This window comes from Oryctolagus cuniculus, chromosome 1 (assembly GCF_051225735.1).
Source record: "Oryctolagus cuniculus isolate XC-2025 breed Fujian yellow rabbit chromosome 1, ASM5122573v1, whole genome shotgun sequence".
NCBI lineage: Eukaryota > Metazoa > Chordata > Mammalia > Lagomorpha > Leporidae > Oryctolagus > Oryctolagus cuniculus.
Window position 1 is genome coordinate 86,878,646 of NC_142867.1, and position 12,558 is coordinate 86,891,203.

General features: G+C 44.0%; 2 long non-coding RNA genes across 7 annotated transcripts in view; one reads left to right on the forward strand and one right to left on the reverse strand.

Annotated features, from left to right (window-relative positions):
• The window catches only part of LOC103349689 (uncharacterized), a 109,151-nt gene that overhangs the window by 76,221 nt on the left and 20,372 nt on the right, over window positions 1–12,558 (forward strand). For all 5 annotated transcript variants that reach the window (XR_016233905.1, XR_011390185.2, XR_016233908.1 and 2 more), the window contains exon 2: window positions 7,261–7,375. This is a non-coding gene — a long non-coding RNA (uncharacterized LOC103349689). The remainder of the gene's footprint in view (window positions 1–7,260; window positions 7,376–12,558) is intronic.
• Window positions 1–12,558, reverse strand: part of LOC103349685 (uncharacterized) — an 85,022-nt gene that overhangs the window by 58,861 nt on the left and 13,603 nt on the right. Inside the window, exon 1 of one of the 2 annotated variants that reach the window (XR_016233902.1) lies at window positions 9,637–9,767. The exons of the other annotated variant lie outside the window; for it this stretch is intronic. This is a non-coding gene — a long non-coding RNA (uncharacterized LOC103349685). Of the gene's footprint in view, window positions 1–9,636; window positions 9,768–12,558 lie in introns of those variants that run through there. 2 annotated transcript variants of the gene reach the window in all.

Consider the following 12,558-nt stretch of genomic DNA (forward strand, 5'->3'; position numbering starts at 1 on the left):
TGTCTCATTTCTGGTTAATTGCCAAGACCCCAAATTTCAGCCAAGAGTCCATTAAACTTATGGTGGTCAGTGAAGAGCTATGTCCATCCATATTTAACCTTACCTAGTTTATATATTTTACACTACTTTTTAGCGAACTTGAGAGGGAACCAAAACAATACCAAATGTAAATGCCTCACTCTTGCCTTTCCTTGACTCCAGCCCAGACTCTGCTCTCTGGTCTAACCTATCTAAGCTTTCCAGTACTAACACATGGGCCTCCTTGACTCCAGCCCAGACTCTGCTCTCTGGTCTAACCTATCTAAGCTTTCCAGTACTAACACATGGGCCAACGACAGTACCTGTATGACTATCACTGATACCCACATCCCTCTCCGAAATCACCTGAGGAGGGCAGAGCTGCTATTTTATGCATTTATATGGAAGCTTTGTTTTTCTTTCTGTTTTTTTTTTTTTTTTTTTTTTCCTCTAGAGGAACAGAGATAGGTGAGCTTTTTATCTCATTCTCCTCTTGGCAGGAGGAATAACAACTTTGCACCATGCAAGCTTCAAGTACCCGTGGTTTGAGGGTTTCATCTATGCCATAAAATATTACAATCAGCTTACCACAAAGTCATGGAAGTTCACACTGGTCAGTGGTATCCACTGCTCAAAACTGGGGAGGACAAGCTAAGCTGATGGACCCAGAAGGCACAAGACACAGCCTTGGGGCCCTGCACATTTAAATTAACGAGAAAGCTTTTGGCCAGTAGATATAAAACCACAAATGAAACAATGATACAAATGTTTGCAAACAGAAGAAAGAGTCTGGAATGGGCTAAAATTATAGTGTGGCCAGGGTTTAACGGCATCTTCAAAGGCCTAGGCTGCTTCCTTTTCTCCAATCTATTACCTTGACAGTGGCTTCATCCTCAGAATGGTGACAAAATGGCTATGGAAGTACCAGCTAGCATGCGCATGCCAGTAATGGCCAGAGGAAGAAGAGAGGCTTTCTTCTTTTTCAGAAACAAGAAAATTTTCCCAGAAGCTTCTTCGCAGATTTCACTGTAACATTGACTTGGTCAGCATTAGGTCATTTGCCCATTGCTAAACAAAGGCCTGCCAAGGAGAATGGGACTACCATGATTGGCTTATAGATGAATTAGAGTCACCTGCTGAAGCTGGGGTTGGCATCAGCTTCCCCCGAGGCATTAGCTGTGTGAAGGATGGTGGATACCAGAACAAAACCTCATTTCTATTTGGAAGGAGGAAGAGGGGTGGCAGGCAATGGATCTTGGCTAGGCAATTAAGAATGTATACTCAAGAGCCTGCCACCTGACTCACCCAGGTTCTGTGCTATGTGTGCTGCCCGAGAGGGGAAGCAAATCACCCTTGTTCCTTCGCTTGCTCAGCCCTACCCTGGGGCCCCACATCTGATGGGTTTGGATTGTGCCAGCTGGAGGCTTTTTTTTTTTTTAACACTAGTTATAATCTTACTTTGTTCTTAGGAAAGGCCTTTCTTCCAACCAGCTCCAGGCACTTTTACAAACTTGGTGACCTCTGCCCAGAGGATTATTATCATCCATTTATGGAGGTGGTGTGAGGGTCATGTGGCAGCCCCAAAGCCCAATCTGGAGGGAGAGCACCTCCTCCTCCAGGTTCTCCAATAGGAGTGACAGGCTGGAAGGGCCGAGGCTCCATCCATAAGGAAGGCTCTTGGTGCAGAGGTGTGGTCTGTTAACAAAGGCTTCCTTTGTGCTGACTGGAATTTCTGGAAAAAGTTAGCTCTCCAGCAGTCTTGGAGAGGTGCTCGGTGATTACACAGAGGCAAGAGCGGATTACAAAGAGTGAAATCAGTATTTGTCTATCGTGGCTCATTCTACTTTATTCTCTTGTCTTCGGGCAAACACATATTGAGGCCATTTGATTCACATTCAGTGCCTTCTCCACGCGGGTCACTATGCTGGGCTGTGTAGGCACACAGCCATGAATGAGATGAAGTTCCTAACCTCAAAGAGCTCACAGATTGCAGGGGAGAAAACTCAAAGAGCAGGCGATTACAGGACGGTGGGATAAGTGTTTTGTTTCCTTTCTGTTGGGTGCAGGGCTTCCAGGAAGAACTGCAGTTTAAGCTGAGATTTAAGGGACAAGGAGGAGTAAAATGCTGTCTGTTTCCAAGAAAGAGTGTGTCTTAACTGAGGCCTCTCAATGTTTTAGGAGCATTCATTCTGCAGGATGCTAATTTAAATCATTTTTTTGGAGAAGATAGTGTAGAAAATGGTAGAGTAAGCAATCTGTTGGACTTTTAATAAATGGACTAGTGGTAAAAGCGATGTGGAGTGTGTATTTCCCAATCATATTTGACCACAAAATCCTTTCCCTCTGCCTCTCCCAGTTGTGAATTTAACGCTGAGAACTTACAGCACTGCAATTGAGTTGAGTCGGAGGGCAGGGCTGACAGCGGGTCACAGGAAGCCTCAGAGTTCTGCTCTAAGAATTACTGGGGCTCACTTGATATAACAGCTGTGTTTATTCTGTGAGCCTATTTACATTCTCCCCAAATAATTAAAGTCAGCCAATTGCAGCAAAAATGGGTTCACAGTGGATGCATGGCCCCATTTTCTGGCTGGTGGTTTGCAAGTATGGTAAGGGCTTAGGGGAAGATTTCCTGCACTAGGAAAGAGAACCCAGAAGAGATATCTGTTCTTCTTTTCTCTGGATTCGATGGCTGGAACTGTAGAGCCATTTTGCCAATGGCCTGAGGGTAAAGTCAACACCTTGATGACAAGGCAGAGACTGAAGCAGCCTGAGTTTTGAAGGTAATGCTGAGCTTCTGGTAACCACACCTGGATCTATCCCATTTTGTGACTTAACTTTGTTTTCTTGCTACATGATAACATATTTCCTTATTTTTAAACTAATTTCAGCTAGGCCTTTATATGATTTGCAGTTAGAAGTGTCCTGGCTGAGGACATTTCTCATTGGTCAAGGCTCAAGATTTGGACTCTCCGAGTAGAGGTAGGGTTGTCCGGGGCTCCGGTATCTTGAGGCAGCAGGTGGTACATTAGTGATACTCAGATACACAAAAGCAAGACCAAGACTCATCTACTTTGGGCCAGTGGGGATGGTTGTGGGTTGACATTCTAGATGGCTAGTTAATGGGTATGCTTGAAGGGCTGGAGATGGACCTCCTGAAAACCCCTCTGGTCAGTTGGGATTCAGGAGTCAGCACACAGGAGTAGAAGGATATCACTCTGCCAGCTGCTCCAAAAAGGGTTTGAACTGTTATACTTGTGTGGCATGCACTGGCCCCTGCACAACCTCCTTCTACAGCCATTGGGCTGCTATGGGCAGAACCACAGTCCCTTCTTCCAGTTTCCTTCCTTTTACCTTTTAGCATTTAGTGCCTTCTTTCCCATTAAAAAAAATGGCTCAACTTTATTTTCAGACATATTCAATGAACTGTCAGTGTTTTCCCATGTAAAGATAGGTTGACATGGTTTATTGGCAATTGTGTCCAGTGATTTTTTAGAAAACCATCTGAACCCTATTCAAAAGTGCAGTTCAGCAGTACCCTTTTAAATAAGTATATTGCTAGTGCTGTGAAACACATCTCCAGAGCTTGTTCACATGTGTGATGGCTCATTTGATGTGTCCGCTTGCTTGGGCCAGGAGGGGGTCTGCACTACCCAGGTTAAACGTTATTTCTGTGAGTGAGAGGGTGCTTCCAGATGAGGTTAACATTTGAATCTGTCAATTTAATAAAGTGGTTTGCCCTTGCCAGTGTGAGCCAGCACCATCTAATCCATGGATGGCTGAAATAGAACAAAAATGGAGCAGGGAGGACCCCTCTGCTTACTGCCTGCTTGTTTGAGCTGCTCTATTAGTTTCCTCCAGCCCTTGAACTGCAATTTACACATCGACTTCCTCGTTTCAAACCTTCTGATTCAGACTAACCTGAAACCACCGGCTTTCAGGGTCTCCAGCTCGTTCTCGGCCTCCATAATCACTCGGGCCAATTCCACATTACAATTCCATTTCCACCATCTGACTTCCCCAGGTCCAGTGCTATGCATGCCATTGGTTCTGTTTTTCTGGAGAACTCTAATACATCTTGCAAAATTGAAACCCCACCCATTACACACCCCCAACCCCATCCACACCCCCTGATCCTAGTAATTGCCGTTCTACTTACTGTTTCTACGAATTTGACTACTTCTAGGACCTTATGCAAATGGAATTATACACTACTTGTCTTTTTGTGACTGACTGTCCTCAAATGTGAGTGAATGTCCTCAAATAATGTCCTCAAATTTTATCTTTATTTCACTTAGCATAGCATCCTCAGTGTAGCATGGCACAAGATGTCCTTCCTTTTAAGACTAATGTTCCCTTGTGTGTATCCTTCCTTCAGTGGACATCTGAGTTCCTTCCACCACTTAGCTGTGGTGCCTTAGCATCATATTTACACTACTTATGTGACTGATGTTTGGGCTTCTAATTCTGTGGCATATATTTCATTTTAAGCAAATTTCTCTATTGCAGCTCACAAGAGGCAATGCCTGAGAGTACCTCATCCTCCTAAGGATGACCCTGCTAATTAGTTTTTTGATGAAAAACTTTATTTTGTGAAAAAAGAAAACACAATATAGGTACTATGTATAGCTAAATAGAAATGTAAAAAGTAAAAGGTGCATATCTTCCCTTCAGGGTAACCACTCCTTCTCAACACTGTAGCTATGACCCCTTCTGAAATGTAAGCGCATTTAAAAATTCATTTTCTCGGGCCATTGTTGTGGCCTAGCAGGTAAAGTTGCTGCCTGCTATGCTAGCATTCCATGTGGGCTCCAGTTTGTGTTCTGGTTGCTCCACTTCTGATCTAGCTCCCTGCTAATGGCCTGGGAAAGCAGCGGATGATGGCCCAAGTACCTGAGTCCCAGTCACCCATGTGGGAGACCTGGAAGAAGCTCCTAGTTCTGGGCTTCCGCCTGGCCCAGTGATCGCTGTCGCAGCCATCTAATGTCACTTTAAAAATATATTTATTTATTTATTTGAATGGTGGAGTTACAGAAAGGGAGAGATAGAGAAAGAGGTCTTCCATTGGCTGGTTCACTCCCCAAATGACCCCAGTGGCTGGAGCTGGGCCAATCCAAAGCCAGGAGCTGGGAGCATCTTCTGGGTCTCCCACATGGGTACAGAGGCCCAAGCACTTGGACCATCTTCCACTGCTTTCCCAGGCCAAGAGAAGGGAGCTGGATTGGAGGAGGAGCAGCCGGGACATGAATTGGCACCCACATGGGATGCTGGCACCACTGGTGGAGGCTTAACCTACTATGCCACAGTGCCTGCCCCAGGGTGTCACTTTTAAATAAGTATATGCATAGTGTCACACCCTCTCTCTCTCTCTGCAACTTTGACTTTCAAAATAAATAAATAAACCTTTCAAAATAATTTATCTTCTTACCCATAAAATGTGACACAAGCTCAGGATAAAAAAAAAAAACTTGAAAAACAATTAAAGCTAGTATTTAATTAGATCCTATTTTCTGCTTGGCACTCCACCAGTCACTTTCAAATTATTCTTCATATTCATCACAACTCTTTGAAGCTGGCATTTGTAATGTGAGATATCTTCAAAATGTTCATGGAAAATGCATATTATCAGAAAACAACATAGGATTTCAAAAATTTTTGCACCTAATTAAACTTACCTTTTTAAAAAATTATTCCTACTTTATTTTTCTAAATTTTAAATTTTAATTAGTTTTTTTAACAGACTCAATGTGATTCGTAGATACAATTCTAAGAACATATGATATTACCTATTTTTTTTTAAACTTAAATTTTATTAGTTTGTTTCAGAGGCAGGGAAACAGAAAGAGAATAGTAGACAGAGAAAGAGAGCGAGCTTCCACCCCCTGTCTCCTCATATGTGCACAACAGTTGGGGCTGGGTCAGGCCAAAGCTGGGAGCTGGGAACACAACCCAGGTCTCCCATGTGGGAGAGAGGAATCAAATTACTTGAGCTATCATCTGGTGCCTCCTAAGGTCTGCATTAGCAGGAAGCTGGAATCAGGAGCTAAAGCTGGGAATTTGTCCCAGGAACTCCACAATAGGACGCCAGCATCTTATCTACTAGTGTAAAAACTGGTACCTCAACTTTCAATTCCATTTTCGACAGATTCTACTTGGTGCTCTCATACTTCAGGAAAGTTATAGATTGGTGAGAGGACATCTCTTCCCCAGTGCCACTATGGTATACACCTCTACCATGCACACTGACTGACTTACAAAGGATAGGAAAGTGGCCTCTCCTGCCCCCCCAGAGCCAACACTGCAGAGAAGATCAGGCACAGCCCATCTTGATGGGCTTTTCCTGCGCCCCTCAGTGTCACTCCCTGCACAGGTAAGGTGTTCTGTCAAACGATCAAACCCTGCCTCATCGTTGCCCTTTTGTACTTGGGCTTACAACATCAGGAAAACCTAGACTAACCTTTGTATTTCTAGTAAAAACAACGTTTATAAACACTGAGCTTTCTTGGTTTTTGAGCCAAACAGCACAACCATGCCCATGGAACAAGTGTCCTTTTCTAGAACTCTGAGACACTGATTTCTCTGCTATCCACTCCCAGGAGTTGAGTCAATTCCCTTTTACCTTCTTGGCAATTGTAATACAGATTTGGGGCTGACAGCAAATCCATTTCCCTGAAGTTTGTTTACTTATTTTTATTTCTATTTTTTTTTTTCTTAAAAAGCCCAGTTCACAAATGAAGACACTAAGCCTCAGAGAGGTTAAGAATTTTGTTCAAGGTTCAACATCCAGTAAGAAAGAGTCACGGACAGAGTCGGGATAGCTGTCAGCAGAAAGTGGACAGAACCCAGAGGGGCTTGGGACTGGGCAAAGTTCGCATCTGCGTCTCACTTTTCACATCTGAAACAAGGCCTGTTGTAAAGACTAGCAATACTATATGGAAAGCACCAAGTGCAATGTCTTGCTCTTGGTGGGTGGTCCATAACTGCTAGTGGTCTTAACTGTGCCACCTAACTCCAATACCCTTCCCACAGAAACATAGAAAGAAGGGGAAAAAGAAAGTGAAAGAAAGAAAAGTGTAAATCATCCATAGTTGCATCCTCTTGGTATCAGAAGTATTAGCATTTGGTGCTTTTCCCCGTTCCTACATTTTTTTTTCTTCTTTCTGTGAAGCATTTCCTTGAGAGTTGTAATCACACTGTATACATGATTCGTTTTCTATTTACTTTTCACTTTTCATTTCCTGCTAGGACGAACCTTAATGTCTACATTCCTACCATTGGGAGTTGTGGGAACCAGCGGCCCTGAAGATTAGAAGCCTATGTAGCAACAGCCGTTTGGGAAGCCTGGGGCCTCCCCTCGGTGGTAAGCACGAGCTTGCTAAATGCTTCTTCATTCATTAGTGAAGCTGAACTGCTTTTTCCAAGCTGGAGCTCCTATTGGAATATTGGTGCCTTGACCTTTACCATGGCTATGCTCTTACAGTCTCAGAGCAGATACCTCCTCCTCTAAGACAGCTTCCCATTTTCCCTCCATCTGTACTGCCACCCCTCTGATAATCCAGACCTACCAGTCACCAGCCTATGCAGTCTGATGCTAGGCAAAGCTCTTTTCACAGTGCGCTTGCCACCCCTCCACTCACAGGGATCTGCATTGTACTATGCTTCCTTTCCCAAACTGCTAAGCTTCACCATTATATGAACTGAGGCCATTAGCGAATACACACTAAATTTAGCAGGGCTCTTACTTTTGGGCAATACCTTGGCCTATTTATTGTTCAGTCATAATTCCAAAACTTCTCCATTATTTTCAGTCTCTAACTTTGCCCCAGGCAGGTCAACAAGAGAATTTCTCCTTCATGGGGAAATTGAAGGTACACTTCAAATGAGGACATCTCTTCAACTTTGCTTTCCTTTGTCTAAATTTTCCTTGTATCTTTAGCCTCCCTTTTCTCTTTTTGGCCTCAAACAAGAGTTCTGTCTTATTTCTGAAGGTTCTTTCACCTCTTCCTTTATCCTTTAAGACTATTCCTTTAATTGCTTATCTTTTGAGTTTATGTTAAATGAATATATCCTCTTTTTCCAAACATGTACAAGTGTGTCCCATCCTAAAAATAAAGTGCACAAGTGATAATAATAACCCTAGTAAGCCATTTCTTTAACTCTACTTCCTTCTCATTGCATTTTTTTCCCTTCTATTACTAAAATGCACAATTGCTTGGTCCACCCCACTCCTTCCTTTTATCCTGAATTTTGTCTTTACACATCAGTGTGATTGCTTTCTTAAAAGTCACTAAGAACCTCATTCTTGCTAGATCTTATACCTCTTTTCTTTCTTCACCATGCTCCTCACTGGGCATTGGGCCCCCTCCTGGAGAGACAAACTCAATCCCTGTACCCCCAAAACTCATAGTCTCTGCAGCAGGTGGCCTTATGCACCAGTTCCTTCTCTCTCTTCCCGATGTCCTGACCCTGTATTCTCCTTATTCTTGTATCACAACCTTCAACATATCCTTTTCTTTATCCTTTACTGGCACACCTTACTGATGCCTCATCCTGTCTTGTTGATGGAAGCATTCCACAAGGTTCAGCACTGGCCCTTTTCTCTCTACATACACCCTCTTTCAGCATTCACCTTCAGTTGTCACTCCCTTTCCATTAACCGTACTCTCATTCTGCCAATTTGCTTTCTCATTTGGGTTGAAATAATTATAACGCACTAGGTAGTCCAAATAAGGTATTTCACAGACACCTCCTACTCAAAATGTACAAAACTGAGGTCATCTTTTCCTCACCTCTTAGGCATTTCCTCCCAGCACACATGGGCCTCCTTTGTGAACTTCCTTCACCAGAGAATGAGTGTGGAACTACATGATCCTGCACCCTTGGCCATGGCTGGTTGGAATCAGTCTCCCAAGGACATGGAATTATGGCAGACACTAGTCTGCTTTTGCTGACCTTGGGAGTGACGTGAAATCCCAAGTGAACCTGCCATTGTGAACAACCTTTTTCAGGGGTGAGAAGACTCACGAATGGAGCAAAGAGAGGCAGGGATGGGAGACTGTGAAGATGTTGGAGAAGTCAGCATTGCCAAGGATCAACATGGACTCTGATTTCTTGCCAACTCCTGATTCTGGCCTCTTGTGAACCTCAGCTGTACTTTCTGCCCTTAAGTTTTGGGAGATCATCCTCTATTCTTAAAACAAATTTTCCCTTTCCACTTTAGCCAGCTTTAGTGGGCTTCAAATAAAGGATTCTGGATGCAAAAACCCCCAAACTCAGGTCTTTTTCATTGCATTCAGATTTCCTGAAATTGAAAGAACACTTTTCTTCTCATCCAGGTCAGAGACTCTCATATTATCCTTGGCACTTCTCTTACCATAACATGATTTTCCATCATATCTCCTTACCTAACATGTCCCACAGTTCTGGTCTTCCAAATTGCTCTTGAAAAAAATAGTTTTGAATTTGCGCCTTAGGGCCTCCTTACCAGTCTTCCTGCTTCTGTGTAATTTTCTCCTTCCATCCATCAGAGATCTTCAGAAGTTGTTCTTTCCATGCTGGATTAATACTGCACACTGCACCTGAAATGTCAGACCATCTGTGGCAAGGTATCTGGGCACCTACCTGTCCATTCTTGGTTTTTCCACCATGGAGGTCAACCTATATTGATCAGGTCACCAGGGCTCCTCTGTGCTTTGGTTTCTGGTTGTGTTTAGCCAGTTGGGAGCTCTGGCAGGAGACCAGATGGAGGGAGAAGGTAAAGTCAGAGTATTTAACCCTGGTTCCCTCCCTTTAAGGTCACTTTTAGGGTGGCTGTATCCCTTGGCCAAAGGTCATTGCTTATCTTGAGGTGGCCTCTAAATGACTCTATGTCCTTCCTGATTTTTGCAACCTCTCCCTTCCCTCATCCTTTCAGGCCTTGATTTATTGAGTGCTCTGTCTCTGCTCGTCATAGGTGCCTGTACTCTCTCTAGTTCCTTTATTCCCTGCCCACACATTGTAAATAGTCCTTTCACAATAAATGCTCCTTGAATTTTCCTAAATTGAGTGTATCATTCTTTCCTGCTGCGGCCTTGACTGATACAGAGCGAACAGATAACAATAGCTTTTGGGAATTAAATGTCTTAATCTACATTTTCTGTTAGAACAGTGCTAAGCATATAGTAAGGCCTTAGAAATAGTTAAGTGTTACTAGTATTATCTGTTATCACTTCTAATTTTGTCTTCTAGTCTGCAGCTCAGCTGAATGGCATACTCCTTCTTAATACTTGCTGTGCTTTCTCACCTCTGTGACCACACCAGGACTCCAACCTCTTTTCTTTTTCTGCTCATCTCCCACGCTCCAGTTAATCAACTTCTTTACCTAAGAGCTTCTTCCTCAACCAGGTAACATCGTGTATCCCTCTTCCTCCACCTCTCCCTGGGTGCTTACCACATTCTGTTTCTTTTGAGATTTATTTGGGCTCATAGGAATCATTTCTTCCACTGTACTGGCAGCTCCTTTAAGGCACACATTCAATCCTATTTATTTTCCTCTTTTTAAATACTTCACCTTTAATTAATCAAAGAAAATTTGGTACTAAATCCCTACCATCCATTCTCCCCACAGCAGCCAGAATGATCTTTCAGAAATATAACAGAAATGATCCTGCTGCCCCATTTAATCCTCCAGTGACTTCCTTCCGTACTTGGAATAAAATCCCTCTGCCACGGGCTGTTGACAAAGTCCACTGATCTGCCCCCAGCAGCCTCACTGACACACCTAGAGTCCTGGAACCTACTGAGCTTGTTTCTGCTGTTGGGCCTTGTCCAGCTGTCTCATCTGCCTGGAATGATCATCATGCCCTGCCAGATGGGCCCTTTCCTCAGACCCCAGCTTTGATACCACCTCTGCAGAGAGGTCTTTGTGACTTCTCCATCTATTCTAGAGTGACCACTTAAGTCACTCCCCATTTCATCTCCCATTTATGTTTTATACATAGTACTTCTGATTTTTTTTCTTTATGAGATATACTCTATATACCATAAAATTCATCTGTTGAAACTACCCAATTCAGTGAATTTCAGGATATTTAGAAAGTTGGGCAGCCATCAAAGCCATGGAATTTAGAATGCTTTTATTATCTGAAAAGAAACCTTATAGGCATGAGCAATAGGCTGGTGCTCCATCCCCCACCCCACTGCTTTACTTTCCAGCCTCTGGAAACCACTAATCTACTTCTCACCTCCAGAGACTGCCCTGTTCTGGGCTTTCTGCATGCATACATTTATACAGTATGTGGACCAGCGGGCACTTAGTGTTACAGTTTTGAGGTTGTCCATGCTGTAACTTGAATCTGCACTTCATTCCTTTCTGTTGGCACATATTGCCCCATTGTATGGATATACCACATCTATGTGTGGACTACCACATCTATGTGTGGACACACCACATCTATGTACCTTTTCACTAGTTGATTATCATTTGGATTGCTTCTTCTTTTTTTAATCACTTGTTTATCTGTTCCCCACCATGAAAGAAGAGAATGAGCCTTGTCTCTGTCTGTCCCACTCATTGCCATAAATCCCTTAGCACTCTCCTGGTGCGGTGCTTATCCACGGAAAGGTTGGGACATGCCACCGCGAGTGGAGCAGGGCCCAGAACGGGGTCCAGCGCACACTGAGTGCTCCCACATTGTCTGAATGAGAGCTGTTACATCGCAGAAGGTAGTGGGCAGCAGCGTCTCTGCTGTCTACCCCCAGGCTTTCCCCTCTCCTACTCGCCTCCCCGACCCACTCTCCCCAGAGGCTCATCAGGCTTGAGCTGCCACTACCCGACCATCTTTCTGCAAAGAAAAAGGAGGTCTTGGCCACTGTGCAAGGAGAAACCAGAGGCAATTAAGAGCGCCCCAGACCCCAGGCTCCCAGGGGCTTTAGATCCCATCACTTTCCTTTGACTCTGAGCTTCTGGGGGATCTTCCCAGGTAAAAGAGTCAATAAACTCCTTTGTTGCCTTGGCCAGCTAGGCTTGGCTTCCTGTCCCTTGCCACAGAGAGAGTTCTGATGAATACAAACAGGATCCTCCTCACCCAACCGGTCTGGTCACAAGAACAAATGATGTGCAAGGGTTTCTCAGATGAGAAAGCATTTCCACACCCCCTTATTCCACTCTACTCTCTTAACAGGAGAATTTCACAAACCGAATTTTAAACTTGAGGAAATCCAAGATCAGAAATGCCAAGTGACATGCCTAAGGTCACACAGCTTAAAATTGCACCGCCAGGTCTCAAAATCAGCCTTTAGCTGCCAGTTCTGTGTTCCTCACCTACTGGGATAAGCCCCCCACCCAGCTTTGGGAGGAAAAGGTGACATGTACTTCTGGGTGCTCTGGCTGTGCATCAGGGGCCCAGCACAGTCCTTGAGGGGGTTGCTGAATAAATGATTGCAGGAGTTTACAAGGCTCTAGGGCTGGCACTGTGGCACAGTGGGAGAAGTCGCTGCTTGTGACATTATCGTCCCATATTAGAGTGCTGGCTTCTAGTCCTGGCTGCTCAGCTCGTGATCAAG